This window comes from Typopeltis vanoorti, chromosome 17, assembly GCF_054136105.1.
Source record: "Typopeltis vanoorti isolate ZY-2024b chromosome 17, IOZ_Tvanoo_1.0, whole genome shotgun sequence".
NCBI lineage: Eukaryota > Metazoa > Arthropoda > Arachnida > Uropygi > Thelyphonidae > Typopeltis > Typopeltis vanoorti.
The window spans coordinates 67,189,467-67,205,934 of record NC_143565.1 but is presented as its reverse complement, the minus strand read 5'-3'; the positions used below and the strand labels follow the sequence as shown (position 1 = coordinate 67,205,934).

The following is a 16,468-nucleotide window of genomic DNA, read 5'->3' as shown; positions in this document are numbered from 1 at the left end:
CAGCTATTTACCTTACGTAAAAAAAGCAAAGTTTTTGTGTTTACACATTTCCCATTCTGGATTAATTTATTAACCATTTAGCAGCTTAGCTTAAATCTGCTTTTATCTTTAATTTTGATTTCATTCTTCGTCTGCCGTGCCAGATTGCAAATGATGCACATTTTAGTTTTGGTTTTGATTTCAACACATTAGCTTGCACACAAGGAAACAAAATCCAGCTGATACTGCTAATATTTCGCAATCCGCTAAGCTGCCACGTAGTAAGCTGAGAGGGGTGTTTTTCTTTTATCTTGAAAATAGTTGATCTGCAGTGACATGTACATATACTTTACAGTAGCGTTTCCTATAGTGTTGGATTACAAGCTCGCTCAACTTTTGAGGTAATTTTACTCTACTTTTTTTTTTTTAATATATAATAATACTAAAAGCTAATCTTTCTGTAAATTCGTTTAATTGCATTTAGCATTTTATGTTAAAATTTTTGGGTATCTGCAAAAAATAATTTCAAATGAGAAGTTCTCATCTTTTTTTTTTTTTAATGAAAACACATTAGATTTATTTATTTATAAAATAAAAATAAGTCCTCGAAAGCCTTTTATTTTACGGAAAGAGTAAGCGAGAACTTTTTAAAACTACTAATCACTCATTACTTCAACTGTTTGAAAGTAAAATGACTCATTTCTTTTTCAAACAATTGCACTCAGCTGCTGAGCTCAGTTTTATAGTACGTTATTTTCGGATACGTACATTGTGAAAACGAAAAGTCTTGATTTTCAGTGTCAGTAAAGTGTATATTTAAACATAAATATGAAGAAATGCCCATTCCTCTTCAATCAGCATCTCTGCAAGGCAGTAACAATATTTACCTCGGTTGGAAAAACCTGCGTTCGAATCCCGTTAACTCGAGTAGCCTTTATAAGGATCTTCACTGAAGGTGGGTTGCCTGGTTTTTATAAGGACTTTTAACTGAAGGTGGGTTGTCTGTTTTGCAAATGAAAAACTCTGGTTTTTCATTTGAAAAACAGAACCAGCACGAAAATGCATAATCAAAACATGTGGGATACTGACCTCATAATCTTACTTATGATACAATTCCAAGCAATATCCTTCCAAGGTAAATATTATGCCGTGTTTATGTTGTGCTCAGTAATAGGGAGAAATGGAGGTTCATAAATATCGTCGCCGTAGGTCAAAAAACTACATGTTACCAATTGGTGACTTCAGTATCTTCCACTACACTGAGGCGGTAGGAAGAATGCTTAAGCTTAACGATTAGCAACCGGTTTGATATGTCCCAAACATCGATTTGAGTAACTTTTGGACTTGCTTTGTGTTTTGATCAGTCACTCTTGAAGATCCTGCAATAACATAGTTTTTAGATGCTACTCGGAGATCTTAAAGAATTTTAGCAAAGTCTGAGAGAGAGATTTTTATAATCATTTCCACCACAATTAGTGCAGTTCTACAGTTATTCGACAAAATAACTGTTAATTGACTCCAAAATTAGCATTACACAATATTGAACTGGCCTTTAACGACTTAAACGATTACGATATCAACACCCGTATTGGTTTTATGAAGAAATACAGGCGGGTCTTCCAGTTCAACTAAAGATGAACAGTCAGCTTCATACCGAAGTGGCAAGGTTTTTCTTCTCGGGAGCTTTGTTTCCTGTCTCCTCCCCCCCCCCTCCCTCGCAAAAAGACATAAATCATCTGCTGACATCGAAACAAAACAATACGTTATTTGAGGAATAATCACAATCGTTTTCGTAATATTTAAATTTCGGAATTCCTTACCATTGTATATTAGATTAATAGAATAAAAAAGATACAAGAAAATCTTCGCTATTCAGAATTAACTTGAGACAACCAGACGATTCACAGACTTTAAAATTGCTTAAATAGACATTAATGAATTAAATAATAATAATAATTAATTACATTTATTTATTTTGAAAAATCACCATAGACGTTAGGAAGCAAACGATATTGTATGGATTATTTTCTTTTGCTCAAATTGTTGATATTTGAGTAATTACTAATCAATCAGTTTCCATGGCTCAGTCGGTTTCAAAGAAGCCCGTTGGAAGACTTAGGTTCGAATTCGTCCATGACACGAAGACCTCTTCTGTGGAAAGTTAATTAGACGATCTCATACGGAGGTAGAAGAATTTTTTCCTATCGGAAACTCAGCTTTTTTATTCAAGAGGATATTAAATTTTTTAATAATAAGCATAACCACTTTAACCTAAAAGGGCGTTTACGGAAACCAATTTGGGCAGAAAGCACATGTGAGTACTGTGGATTATTAGAGTAATTAAATCAAACATTTTTGTATTATTTATTATTCTTCTCTTTCAAGAGAAAAATCATGGTTAGAACTCGTAACGAATGAGGTAGTTTTTGTCGTGATTAATTAGTCTACAGAAGATAAAGCCATGAGTCAAATGGGTTATGTCTCACAAATGCGTTGGTCTTAAGAGGATTCATCTGTTTTCCGGTAGTAAAACTCCTAACTTCGTATGACAAGGAATGAACCAAAGCCTTGAGAGCATGACATAGCTAAATGCTTTATATTCAAGAGCTTATACACATACTGGTCACTGAATTAAAAAACTTTATACAGATATATGTAAACGTCACTTACGCTATCTTGGTCACGTGCATCACCACGTGTTCTAGACAACTATTTAAGAATGTTTGCTGCTGCTCAGTAATCCTCGAAAAAGCGGTGCAAAACAGAAATGGGCTTTGAGAGTCATTGTGTGTTGTAAATTAGTGAGAAGTGAAGAGTTTTGAAAAATTTGAGTAGTGCGATAGTTTACCAGAGCAATTTCTTGTCTGTACCTAAGGAAGGTATGATGTTTATGCTAGCAGCGTGCTAGTCCATCAACGCAGTTTCTCTTTGGCATCTAAAGTAGGTAAAATTTCCGATTTTATACATCAAATTTCTTCAGGCCCTCTTCTGTGCCCGGTAGCAGTCTTCTGCCTTTAAAAAGGAGATTTCCACTGCTAGCCTACATTTGGTGGCTGGAAGGAGCAAGGCAGGTCCTGTTCCCCCAACAAAGTTTAGGCCTAACCATGGATACGCCATACGATGACCTCAACTTTAAAGAACTTTTGGCTATATTCAGACATGTAGGCAACCTACTACACACAAAATGGCCAGGAAAAATTATAATCCACCAGATCAAAGAAGTAGAAACAGAGGATCCCAACACTCTGAACTTTTTCCCAGCCTTTCCCAAGACAGCGCCAGTGAGCCAGAAATAATAGCTGACATCTCCTGTGCAGACTCTAGCGACTATCAGGTCATTAGCAGGAAGAAGAGGAAGAAAGTCTCCTGCTGTAGAACCTGAAATAATACTCCAATCCTTGGAAAGAGCATCTCCATGTGATGAAAGAATATGTAGAGCTGACTACAATACTGTAAAGTCAGGTGAAAACCATCCCTCGCACACTTGCGCCAAACCACAGACCACACCTGCTAAGAGTACAAATTGTGGCAGGCCACACCCAGCCAACTACAAGGGCTGTTCACTTCACCCATCTACAGAAGACTAGGGAGGCGTTAGCCCTGCCCACTCACAAGCGAGCCACACAACCTACACCAGAATTCAAAGCGCACGTTGTCACACCCGAGAAATCGTACGCTTCTGCAGCCTCTCCACTTAACAAACTGGCAGCTTGCAGCCAAAACTCTGCAGCAATTCATGCTGCTACATTAGGAGAAATGTTAACAGCCTTTAGCAAAACAAATCCCAGCCAGCCCAACACCAAAAAATTCCTCAATAATACACAAGTCATCTCCTCCATGATCAATGAATAATCTGACCACCACAACAAACTCTATACAGATCGCATTCTGGAATGCAAAAGGTCTCAACAACAAAATTTTGGAACTACAGGAATTTGCAGATCACTTTCAAATTGATATTCTCCTCATTAACGGGACTCGTCTATGGCCCTGAGATAACCCCAAACTCAGATACTACTCGTTAGTCAGAAATGACAGGCTCAATGCCAGAGGTGGAGGCACTGCCATCTTTTTCAAAAAAAAAATATCCGTTACAATATCCGTTACAAAATATCCGTTAGAATGAAATTAAAAAGACCACTACAACTAATCTTGAAGGAATATAGAAATTCATACCAATAATGCAGGCAGCTTAAAAATATATTCAGTTTACAACCCTCCAGGCAAAACTTTCTTATCCTCTGACCTCTCCCAGCTGCTCGATACAAATGAAGCAACAATTGTGGCAGGAGATCTCAATTCAAAGCATCCTCTATGGAACAGCAAGAACTTCAATAACAACGGAATGACTCTCTACAATTTTGCTTTGAAGAGAAACATTGTCATTATAGGCCCAATTGAACCAACATACTACGGGCTGTTTGGCAGACTTGATGTTCTGGATATTGCTATTTTCAAAAACACTTCTCATCAGTTCCAACTTCCAACTTAATGAGCTCAGCTCTGATCACATTCCAATGCTTTTAAGCCTAGAAGGGGATCCTGAACTCATTCCCAGTCAGTCACATACTAATTTCGCAAAATTCAAAGCTACAGTCAACACTATAATAGACTCAGTACCTAATATCTCCTCCCGTGAAGAAATAGACGCTGCAGTCAACAACCAGAAAATAAAATTCAAACTGGCTTATCTGCAGCCTCTTCTATTTTCACCTCAGCTCAAGTAAACCTACTCCCAGAAGAAATCCTTGCTCTAATCCCAAACAAAAATAGAATTACACGCCGCTATCACAATACGTTATCTCCCCAGGATTGCCAAGAACTAAACAGGGCAACCAATTTAGTCCGATATGCTCTATTTTAGCAACATCTAAAAGACTTCAGGAATCAACAATGGGAAAGAAAAACTGTATTCCTTAAAAGTTGAGGATAACTCGCTATGGAAATTGGCTAAAGTTCTCCGCATGAATCGTTCCAACACACAGCCCATCCACGGCGAAAGAGGCATAGCGTACAGAGATGATGAGAAGGCTGAAGCTTTTCCAGATTCCCTGGAGCTTCAATGTAGGCCTAACTACACGCATGCGAATTTCCTTTTCATTGAGAAAATCCACCGACATGTTCGCTGCGCTTTACGTCATCTCCGCAACCATGAAAATATTAGTTTCACTTCACCTAAGGAAGTTTATACCATCATAAAGAAGCTCAAAACAAAAAGGCTCCAGGTGGCCTTTTTGTTGCTTATAATAGCTACCAGTTATGTGCCTGGTAGCCATCATAAATGCATTACTCAGACTCAGTTACTTTCCCATTCGATGGAAACAAGCAGATATAATTCTCTTTTATAAACCAGGGAAATCACCACTGTTCCCACAATTATAGGCCTATCATCCTCTTGTCATGCGTAAGGAAAATTGCGGAAAAAAGCCATTCTCAATCGTCTGCAAGATGAGGTAAACTAAAACAACATTATTCCAAAAGAGCAATTTGGGTTCCGGGCACAGCACAACTCAACAAGTTCATAGATTGACAGAATTTACTACAACTGGATTTAAATGGAGACAGCACACAGGAGCTATCTTTCTAGATGTAGCAAAAGTGTTTGATAAGGTTTGGCATAAAGGCCTTATCTATAAAATTATTACAGCTAACATTCCATTTTACCTTACTAAGCTCATCGACTCCTTTCTAAAAGACCGAAAATTTCAAGTTAAGCTGTGCGGACTCAGATACTCTTTGAAAAGAATCACTGCCGGTGTTCCTCAAGGCTCGCTGCTTTTTAACATCTTCGTTGCAGACGTCTCTAGCACGACATCAACCACCATAGCTTGCTATAGGAACGATATGGCAATTCTGAGCAGATCTCTCAGACCGCATCCAGCCACGCAGCGCTAACAAATCGCAGCAATTAATCTAGAAAAATGGTTCAGAAAATGGTGAGAAAAAGACAATAGCTGTAAATGCTGACAAAAGCACTGCCATTCTTTTTACAAAACGGAAAGCATCCCACTACGGAGAGGTCAAACTTTTCAACACAGCTATTCCATGGAAATCCAAAACAAAATATCTAGGTATACAGCTAGATAACCGTCTCAATTTTAACCCTCACATCGTCTATGCCTGGAACAAATCAAATTCCGCAATTGCACAGCTCTACTCTCTTCTCAACCGAAGAAGCCAAGTCAACACTGAAAGCAAGCTACTGATCTACAAAACAATAACCAGACCTACTTTAACGTACGGATCACCGGCTTGGGGGTCACACTTCCCACAGCAACATCAAAAAACTACAAGTTATCCAAAACAAATGTCTCCGCATGATATTTGATGCTCCATGGTTTGTCAGGAATGCTCTCCTCCATCGAGATGCTAACATACCAGATATTTCCATGTTTCTCCTTGAAACTGCCTCTACATATTTCACCAAAACAGCTATTCACCCCAATCGATTCATTCGAGAGTCATCTAACTACGATGAAAACGACAGTTGGAAACACAAGCACCCGAAAGCAGCTCTGCTCATCGGTACATGCGTTTCCACACCGCCTTAATTTCGGAGAGCCAAGTGCTCGATAATTCTCATTAAATTAACCCAACTTCTTAGAGATGAAGGGATTGAGATCCATCCAGCCATAAAAGTCAACAGTCAGTAATCCTCAACTGGGTTGATCACAATGGGGAAAAACAAAGAATGCCGGCAAAGGGTTGGTCAATTGGTAGAGCCTCTACTACTAATGGCTTAGTTAAGTAAGTTTGAGCGCGGTTAGTAGTTGGAACGGACCAATCGTTCGATGTTGTTGGCACACTCTCTCTCGATGAGTCTTTGGACTCCCTGGAGGTGTCAAATAATAATAATAATAATAATAATAATAATAATAATCTTTCTGTTTCCATATCTCGGTCGGTTTCAAAGAAGCCCGTTGAATGGGAAGACTTAGGTTCGAACGATGGGTGCAGGTCTGGCTGGAGCCACAATTTTGAAAACAGCAGAGCTGACTGGTTTCTCAAAAGGTGATATATCTTGGGTGGAGAAATGACCTACATTGCTAACTGCGGTCCTAAGACGTCCCTCAGGAACGATATCGCCGTAGTCTGAGAAAACTTGTTTGGACAAACAGAACTTCCTGTGTGCAGCAATTTACCGAAGCATTAATGAAGGCTGTTCCCGAATCATATCTCACCGAACTATGCGAATGGAATTGAAGGGGGATCGGTATTGGCAGTCACATGCCTATACGGAAACTGAAAATACACGAAAAGTTTCGAATTCAGTGACCGTGATGTGCATTGAAACTAGTTGAGATTTTTTCTTGTACATATAAATTCCAAAATTTTATTTTATAGTATCCGGTAAACCGAAAATAAATTGACGTTATTATGACCTGCAACATCCGATCAAGAATCTAAAAACTGGTTATTTTTATACTGTAGAAATAAATATTTTTCTTAGAACAGCTTATTATTCAGCCACAAAAAATTATGGTAATGGTCCCATCTCCATATTAATTCACGCGTCTCAATGAAGAATATTTTGGGATAAACTTTCGTCACACATCCTCATGCCTGACTCTACTTATCCTATCATTATTATATACAACAGCAATGAGACGGGTGTAGAAAGTAACATTTTCTCATTTAAAAAAAAAAAAAAAATTTTTTTTAGTATCGGCTGAACGGTGTTACTTAGTCTTGAAGTAGTTATTAGATGTAGTCCTAAATGAACATCAAGAGATATGTTGGTTAAAAAATAATCATTAAATTAAAAGGTAATTTAGCTTAATTAGTACTTAAGTCAAAAATGGTTCGCTTTTGATCATGATAATAAGTTCCATATCAAGGCTTCTAGATTAACTAACCTCAGTCCACCCACGATACTAAATTGCTATAGGTTTACAACATTTTGTGCGTGTGATTATCATAAAAAAACAGATACCGTTCTACTATTTCGATTAAATTTGATAACAAAATCATGATATCTAAAAACTAAAACGAGATGTGCGTTTTCGATATTTGTATTTTGATAGGTAATCTTCCGTGACAGAGATAATAATGCCTGATGATAATGATAACAACAAATACAATCCACTGAAGTCATTTTCTGATAAAGTGAACAGAATTTCATTATAGTTAAAATGTAAACTGGAAAATATTTGCAAATAAAAAATATTAAATAAGTCACAATAACGTCTTCTTAGCAGCTATCAACTTATTTGAAGGATTCAAGACTTTTCGCCTATTAATTATTGCAACTAATAATTTGTCATATTGAGATCTCTAAGCACCATCTCACTGAATGACGCAAAAGACATTCCACACACACACAGGGAAAAAAAAAACCATAATAAGCTATATGACGAAAACAGCTTCATGACTCATTGAGCTTGGCTCACGGTTTCTAATTTTGTCCCTTCGTAAATCGATTCGGTGATATAATCTGCCTTCCTACCTCCAGGATTACCAAGTGAAACGCATGCAAGCACAAAAACGAAGTGATTAAGGAAGAAGAAAAAAATAAATAAAACATGTTATTTAAGGGAAGTGAGCTACTCGCTAACTCATTTTTAGGTTCTCTGATCTGCACATATTTTTATTTATTTACATGTGTTAACACGTAGAAGTTGCAAAAACGAAAAAGAAAAAGAAAAAAGGAATCATACAAAAATCTTTTGGCATGCATTGGTACAAATACAGTTTTATTTTACATTAAGTTTTACCGGAATCCATGAAATATGATGTTAATGACTGTAAAAGATTAAAGATGGAAACTTAAACTTACGTGAAATAAAAATTATATAAAATTTTCGTCTGTGGGCATCTTCACTGAGAGAACAATAGTGCTACACTAGATAAAATACAATAAACGACTCAATTTTAAAAAGCGCCACTACAGCGTACGATAACAGAAGGTCAGTAAATGTAAAATTAAATAAATATAGGAATGCAATTTTAATGAGCGATTAAAAGAATGGACAAGAAAAGCAAAACTAAATCATGCCAGCTTAATAAGTTTCTTACATATCGGTAAAAAAGAACGTTTGTTTCAAATTTACAGTAGCCCTCTCGCGCCTGAAATGCAGCACTATATATATAGTATCGCCAATTTCTAATCGTAAATGTCGCTAGATGGATCCTCAGAAAAGAGAAAGAGAGAGAGAGATTTAAAATCGCTAAAAAGAAAGGTCGTGAAATCGTAAAAATATTACGAAAATGAGGGCGTAAATATTGCTTGTATTAGTATATTCTACATTCAGATTCTGGTGATTATACGAGCTTATTTAAATACATTCATTGATTTATTAAAGACAGATCTTTACGTAAATATTTATAAATTCAGTAGGTGTAATGTAATATTGGAATACATTTATAATTTATACAATTACACAAATTTAGGGGCGAATTCAATGAAGCAGAGGTAATTATTCCTGCACTCCCTAAGGTATTCCAAAAGCATAACACATTTATGTTTTTATAATTTTTTTAGAAAACAGTTAGGGTGCCGAAAGAAGTACCTGACGTCATCACGAAAGACTAAAGAGGCCTTCATACACATTTACTGAAATACTGACATGGATATTAATAATCTAATAAATGTTAGCAATTCAAAATAACATTTAGGAATCATTTCTTTTCATGTTACCTATATGTTCAGTTCTTGACACTGTCGCTTGGACCTGGATGATCCAAATTCATATTTCTATTGATTCTGAAAGGTTGGTAAAATCCAGTGCCGTAACGAGGGCGTGGCTAAAGAGGCGCCCGCCACGGGCGCTACTAGGTTTGGGACGCAAATTTTTTATATTTCGGCAATACGCCGCTTTAGACACACAAATTCTGCAACACACTGCAACTCATTTTGATGGGGTTAATAGTAAGTATTTAGCATATTGCATTTAGTAAAATTAACTTGTTACATTTAAATTTTTCAAAATTTTTGTCATTTTTCGGTTGAGGGGGGGATCAAGTTAGACACTTGCCACAGGCGCTTCATACCCTCGTTACTGTACTGGTAAAATCTAGAATATATTAATGCTATCGGAAAGCTTGAGAGCTCTGTGCTTGAGACAAAGGGGTAGTGAGTACCACTTAAGGAGTAGTGGTTTTAAAGAGAGTGATGAAAATAATTTACAGTTTATGTTATTGTGAGATTTGAATCCGCAGCTTATTGGAACAGCGTGAAAGGTTATCTGGGGAGCTCATCAGACTGGTATGTAGAATTACTATATCACCAAAAATCTAATCATCCTTTACCTTCAGCTTTGATATGAACGGTCTACGGACTATGTCGCTTGTATTGATGTCCAATCACAAGGGCATCACTGTAGCAACAAGCAGCATTTAAGTCCTACTCCACTCATTCAAACATCGCTGTGCTGGTTTTATTTAAAAGCCGCAGATAATTCCTAGTCATGAAAGTTCTTTTTTTTTTTTTTTTTCTATTGCAATTACATTACATTTATCTAAGATTTCATACCGGTATTTGTAGTAATTTTTTTCTTTCCTGAAACCATTTTTAAGCTCATAGGATCAATGAAACACAGCAAATAATCCAACAACTGCGAGTTAGGGGAGTAAATAAATTTAAGATTGTTTGAAGAGAGAGCCATTCCATTATTCATTTTATCAGCGTGTAAAACTCCTTCCGCTGAGTGACCGTTTACCAGCTCACTGATTAAGAATCTTGAGTTCCTGAATTTTCACCAGACTTGCTACGGGTGAATTCCTGTCACAGCATTTCTTTCTATCACGTGTGTACAATTCCTAACACTGAACTGCAGATTATTGGTGATATCCACAGTGAGGTTTCAAAACAGCCTTCATCCTCCAGGGGAGTCTTCCAGAAAGACTCCATAAGTATTCAACCAGATGAGGACACGATTCATTCTACATTTTCATCAAACAGAGAGGGATTTCTGGAAACGCCACGTTCCATCACATCCTAATGATACTCAATGGACGTTAATTAATTTATTTTCGTATAATTCGACCAAACTGGATTTTTGTCAGTACCAAATTAACTAGGAGTCTAATAGTAATGATTTCATTTGTTTCATAATCGTGTTCATTCAAAATGATAGAAGCATTACCTTTGCCTTTGCTTTCAAAATCAGAAATCAAATGCAAAATAATAAAATATTTAATTAACCATGAATTAGGAAATAAGTCGCAACATAATTTAAAAGGTATGTTTGAAAAATTACGCTATCCCTTGTCACTACCAAAAATACACAAATGAGACACCAGTCAATCCTAGTTTGGGTGGCACGAGTTCTCAGCATTTACCTATTATCAAAATATTTAGTCAAGCTTTTAAAGAATCATATTAATTACATTTCTTGCAAAAAAGACGGTAAGAGATTTGATCGGAATTCGAAGCTCACCATTTGCCAGCCACTCTAGCCAGTTTAGATTTTTTTAAATATTTTTAAGCAAGTTTAGATGTGGTCATAATTGAAACTTTCTGACATGTTTCCATTGATCCTTTTTTAAAACACAACCAATAGTGCAATTTGGTTACAAAATGGCCATTATTACCTTTAACTGCCAATTTATTTTTTAAAAAATCGAGGAAGCAATTATACACCCTCGCTATGATAACTATATATTAACCACTTTTTTACAGTGTTTTAGTAAGATTTATTATGTTTCCAAATAACTTCCTCGATTTACTCAACATATCATGAAAAATTTGAATTAATTTGGAAAGTAACCATAAACTACCTTTATTAGATGCTACATAACTGGGTAGAATCCCTGAGCCTATAGGAAACCAATCCAGACCAATCTTTCTCTTTATGTAAAATCCTTCTACCAGGATATCCTAGCCAAATGTTTGATATATGTGAAATGAGAACGAAAGAAAGTAATAACTTGATTTTCTATTAAATCAAACTCTCCAAATGTTTGTCTTGAGAAACTACCTAAAATTTAGTAAAGAAAAGCCACCTTGTCTAATAAAGATATTACATACAAGGACAGTATTTCTTCACCATTCATTAGGTTGTACTACTTTGACCTACATTGCATCTTTATTGCAGTAACTAAACCTTCAAATCAGCCTTTTCTAAACTGTCCGAAATATCCCATTCCTTATCAAAAATGATTTTTATATAAGTATTGTAGTAAGTCTTACTACAATAGCAAAAGACTACAATACAATAGTCTTACTACCGAGGCCATAGCTGTGAATAAAAGAAAAAAGAATAGCATAGTGATGTAACTCATAAAATATAGGATGAGTCATCATTCTATGGGCTAGTCTATCTACAGCAACGATACCTTATCTACAAGATAATCGTTTGTCTCATCGTTTCAAAAAAATCTAATGAAGTCATCGCAAACTTGGGGCTACGTATAATATAAACCAAAGCTCGAGTTTTGCATGATGTTTGGAAATCACTGCTTGACACTTTAAGACCTAAATTACACCAATATAAGTAATTATCACTGTAAGGCTGCAGTTGGCATTATATACGGCTCACTTCCGGGTTCCATTATCTCTAACTTTTTGAAGAACAGAGGGCAGCTAGTTTCGATCTTTCATTAATAAACAGCTTACACCATCAATTAATGAAAGCTTTTGAGGCAGAGAGAGAGTACAACAGCCAACGTCTGCCATTTCGTGCACACAAACCCTAAAATTCCTATTGGTATCGGTAATTGTGTGAAATTCTAACGATTTTTGCAATAAAGGATTAAAATCTCGAGTTTCCCGACTTGTAAATGCCAAAAATCTAATTTGGAGAGTAGAATCGAAACTACGATGGTCTTTTTTTAGACAGCCTAGTAGTATGGAAGCAAACTGAGTTTCTGCAGGGCTACATAGACGTTTTGTAACTGCCTTTGTTTAAATTTGTTTGGATATATGTTATATAAATACAAAAATAAATATTCTGTTGCCTTTTCATTTCGCAAAAGAGAGTAACAAAACTTTTTACTCCAAACATTTTGGCAATTAGTAGATTGGTGGTTTCCACCTTTCATCAACACTGCAATTGAGTGTAATCTTGCTATAAAGTAGATAAAAGACGACGTTTACTAATTTTCACTTGTATTTATTACTAAGTACTTGTGTATGTACACATACTAGCAACTGAATTAGAAACTTTTATTTAATACAGTAGTTTCCGTATGGGCGTACGATTGGCAGTTACTACCTACCGATCTCCATCAATTCCCTGTGCATAGTTTGGTGAGATAGGAGTCAAGAACAGCGGAGTTTCTGTTTGTCCGTACAAGCCTTCTCAGACGACGATCTCGTTCCTGACAGACTGTCTTAGGACCATAGCGCCTCTTAGACAAGCAATTAGGTTGTTTTTCCTCTGATTAAACACTGGGGATATCTCATCTTCTTGAGAAATCAGTCAGCTCTGCTGTGTTCAGAATCATGGCTCTAGCCAGAGATGGGCACCCATAATAAGTCCTTTGTGGAACTCCAAAGATCCTTTGTTTTTCCTATTGTGATCAACACTGTTGATGGTTACTGACCAGCAGCATTCTTAAATAGTTGCCTAGAACATGTGGTGACGCACGTGACCAGGTATTTTGCATATTCGCTACGTAATTGACTTTTACGTACATCTGCATAAAGTTGTCTAATTCAGTAGCTGATATGTGTATATTCTGTGGAAGATTTTGACGAGTTGAAGAATTAAAAACCCAAGTTTCTTTTGGATGTATTAACTTGGGTTTTCTTCTAGAATTGAGTGAAGAAGAAATATGTCTTTTCTTTGGATAAGTACCTGTTGAAAACATCCCTAGAAAAACGTATCAGCTATAATATTCAGTGAAAGAAGACAGTGTGAATAATAATAATAATAATGATATGATACCTTATAGAGACTCCATAGCTCAGTTGGTATAAAAGAGCCCTTTTGTAGGGAAGACCCAAGTTCGAATCCTTTCTACCAGAAGTACCTTTATCAGGTCCTCCTAAAAATGATGAATTAGCCAGTCTCATATGGAGTTAAAGATTTTTTTTCTCCCGGAAGCTTGGGTTTTCTTTCTTCAGAATAGGCAAGTCATATGAATACACAGATCTATAGGCATATTAGTGGATGCAGCAGAGGAATGATATGCTGGCTGCTGCATTAATTCGTCATAATCCCTTATCGGGAAACTACTCGTCCTAAGAAACGGATAAGCTTGAAGAAAAATTCCTTTTATTTCCTAAAGGGAGGTAGGTGAGGCCGTTTTAGTCCTATCTAATTTCTGAAGACTGACAGACAGTCAATCTTCACCCTCAGCTAATCAGAGATAGCTGGCACACGCTATCAGTGAATTTAAATGGCATCCAATAAAGAATGTACAGCACGTCTGTAGTAATCTCGTAGTCCGTACCCTAATGCAAGTTACTGCAAAAAATATATTGGTGAGCTTTATTATACATGGTTCGTTGTGAAAAAAGTTAATTTTACATTTGATATTTCAAACAATTTATTTACAATTACTATTTTAATTATGCACATGGACCTCTCTTAGTAAATTTGTAAATTACAAGCACAGCTGTTTGACAAATATTTCACAGAAAACAACCTGAAATATTTATATATTTGGAAATTATTATTTTTTATGTTCTACCCACAAAAGTTATTTGCAAACTGATAGTAAATTCTGTGCTATGGGTGGGCTAAGGATTATTTTCCATTTTTATGCATTTTTGCATTTTTAATTTATTTTACATAGTTCTGGGAACTGTTCTAAAGGCCAACCATCGAACTTTTCAAGTCACTCCATACCTCCAGTAAGTGGGGAGGTGGTCTCACACCAGGCGATAAAATTCATCTTCCACCTAAAGACAATCACGAACATCTATGCCCAAGGTAAGATTCAAACCTGCAGAAGAAACTATATGGTGTTAAGGTTAAAGTCCACAAAATGACAGCAATGTCATTTTGTGACATTGCTGTGAAGACCACAAAATGACAGCGTTTTAAATGTCATCTCCCAGATGCCATTTAAAACGTTTGATATTCTGGGCTAACCAGGACCGGCGCATAGTATTTTTCTTGTGTGTGCGATTAATGTTCGGCGCCTTTCCAAAAACGTTTTTTTTTTTTTTTTTTTTGAATAAAGTGAATAAAACGAACAGGAAATGAAAAACAAATGAAAACCACTTTACAGTATAATGTTACTTACGGATTAGTCCTGCTTATACAATTTTTTTCAAGTTATATAAATTTTCAAAATAATATGAAGTTAAGAGATTTATTCAAATATTCTTTACATTAATTTTGCATTAATAAATAAATTAATTTTGAAGATTCAACGAAAATAGATAAGAGAATTTTACAAGAATGTTTCGCATTTGACTCGAGAGTTCGCCGATTATTTTGTGTCGCTGACGCCGCCCTAACAACCCGCTAATAGAGCAGGCTCGAATGTCGAGAAGAATGAGTTATCAGTAGAAAGCCGACTTTTAGGGCCGGATTCGATCCGATTAAAATTAGGATACGGCTCTTACACGGAATTCAACAATTAATCAAGTTGATTTATGATACATCAAAAAATAAAGAACTATATTTTAGGTATATTTTCGTAAATTTTAATCAAAAATTAGTGATATAATCGGGTCCAGGATACAATTTCAGAATTTATTTGTTCGTTTGCAGGAAGATCTGAAGGGGCCCGAACGGAGGACGATGTACATTCATAATTATATATACCATTCGTTGTTCATTTAAACTCTTATCTCATATTTTTTGACATCTTTTTGGTCCCTTTTCTTCTGCAGCGCCTGTGTATATTGCACACTTCGCACACGCCACCAGCCGGACCTGGGGCTAACTATCCTTGCTTGGCTGAGGATGGCGATTGCTTCGTTCACTTTCCAAAAGTTTGGAATAATTGGCCTCGCCAACTCACGTTAGGGATTCTCCTTTTAAAATTGGTGGTCTCTTATAGAGAGTAAGCAAAGGTCATTTTAGCTCTATCCAATTTTTGGAAGCAGTATGCAGTTCAGTCTTCACTGGTAGCCTATCATAGATAGCTGGCTCAAGGCTGTCACTAAATATAAGTGGTATCCGATGAAGAGACGACTGACATGTGTCGCTATTTCTTAGTCCCTAACAGAATATGTTATTGCCTGAAATAGTGTGGATTCTATGGTCGATTTTCTGGAATTTCCGGGATCAAAAATTAGAAATAATTGCATTACTTTATGATGTCCACAAATTAAGGCACATATATCGTTTACTACCACCAAACAAAATTTAATTCATATGATCTTTAATAAGTTATTCTGCAATGAAACAAGAGCCAAACGTTTTTGAATAATCTTCACCAACTCTCTAGAAGGGCATGCCACTAAGGTAAAAAGTAGTTTCTGCTTTCTATTGTTTAGTTATCTTCCACTTTTTTTTGTCGATGTCAATTAACTTCGTCATCAATATGCACTAAGAGAGCGTTTGATATCGCTACTATCTAATTCACAATTCACTTAACTACTGTTTAAATCCAGAATCATTGAATCATTGTGCATTACATGCTAAAT

At 36.1% G+C, this 16,468-nt stretch overlaps 1 protein-coding gene across 1 annotated transcript in view; it reads left to right on the top strand.

Annotated features, from left to right (window-relative positions):
• The first annotated feature begins 292 nt into the window (after positions 1 to 292).
• The window catches only part of LOC150097455 (tribbles homolog 2-like), a 154,886-nt gene continuing 138,710 nt past the window's right edge, over positions 293 to 16,468 (top strand). Inside the window, exons 1-2 of the mRNA XM_090407245.1 lie at positions 293 to 380; positions 14,662 to 14,798. The gene's annotated coding sequence lies outside the window, so the exon portion shown is untranslated. The remainder of the gene's footprint in view (positions 381 to 14,661; positions 14,799 to 16,468) is intronic.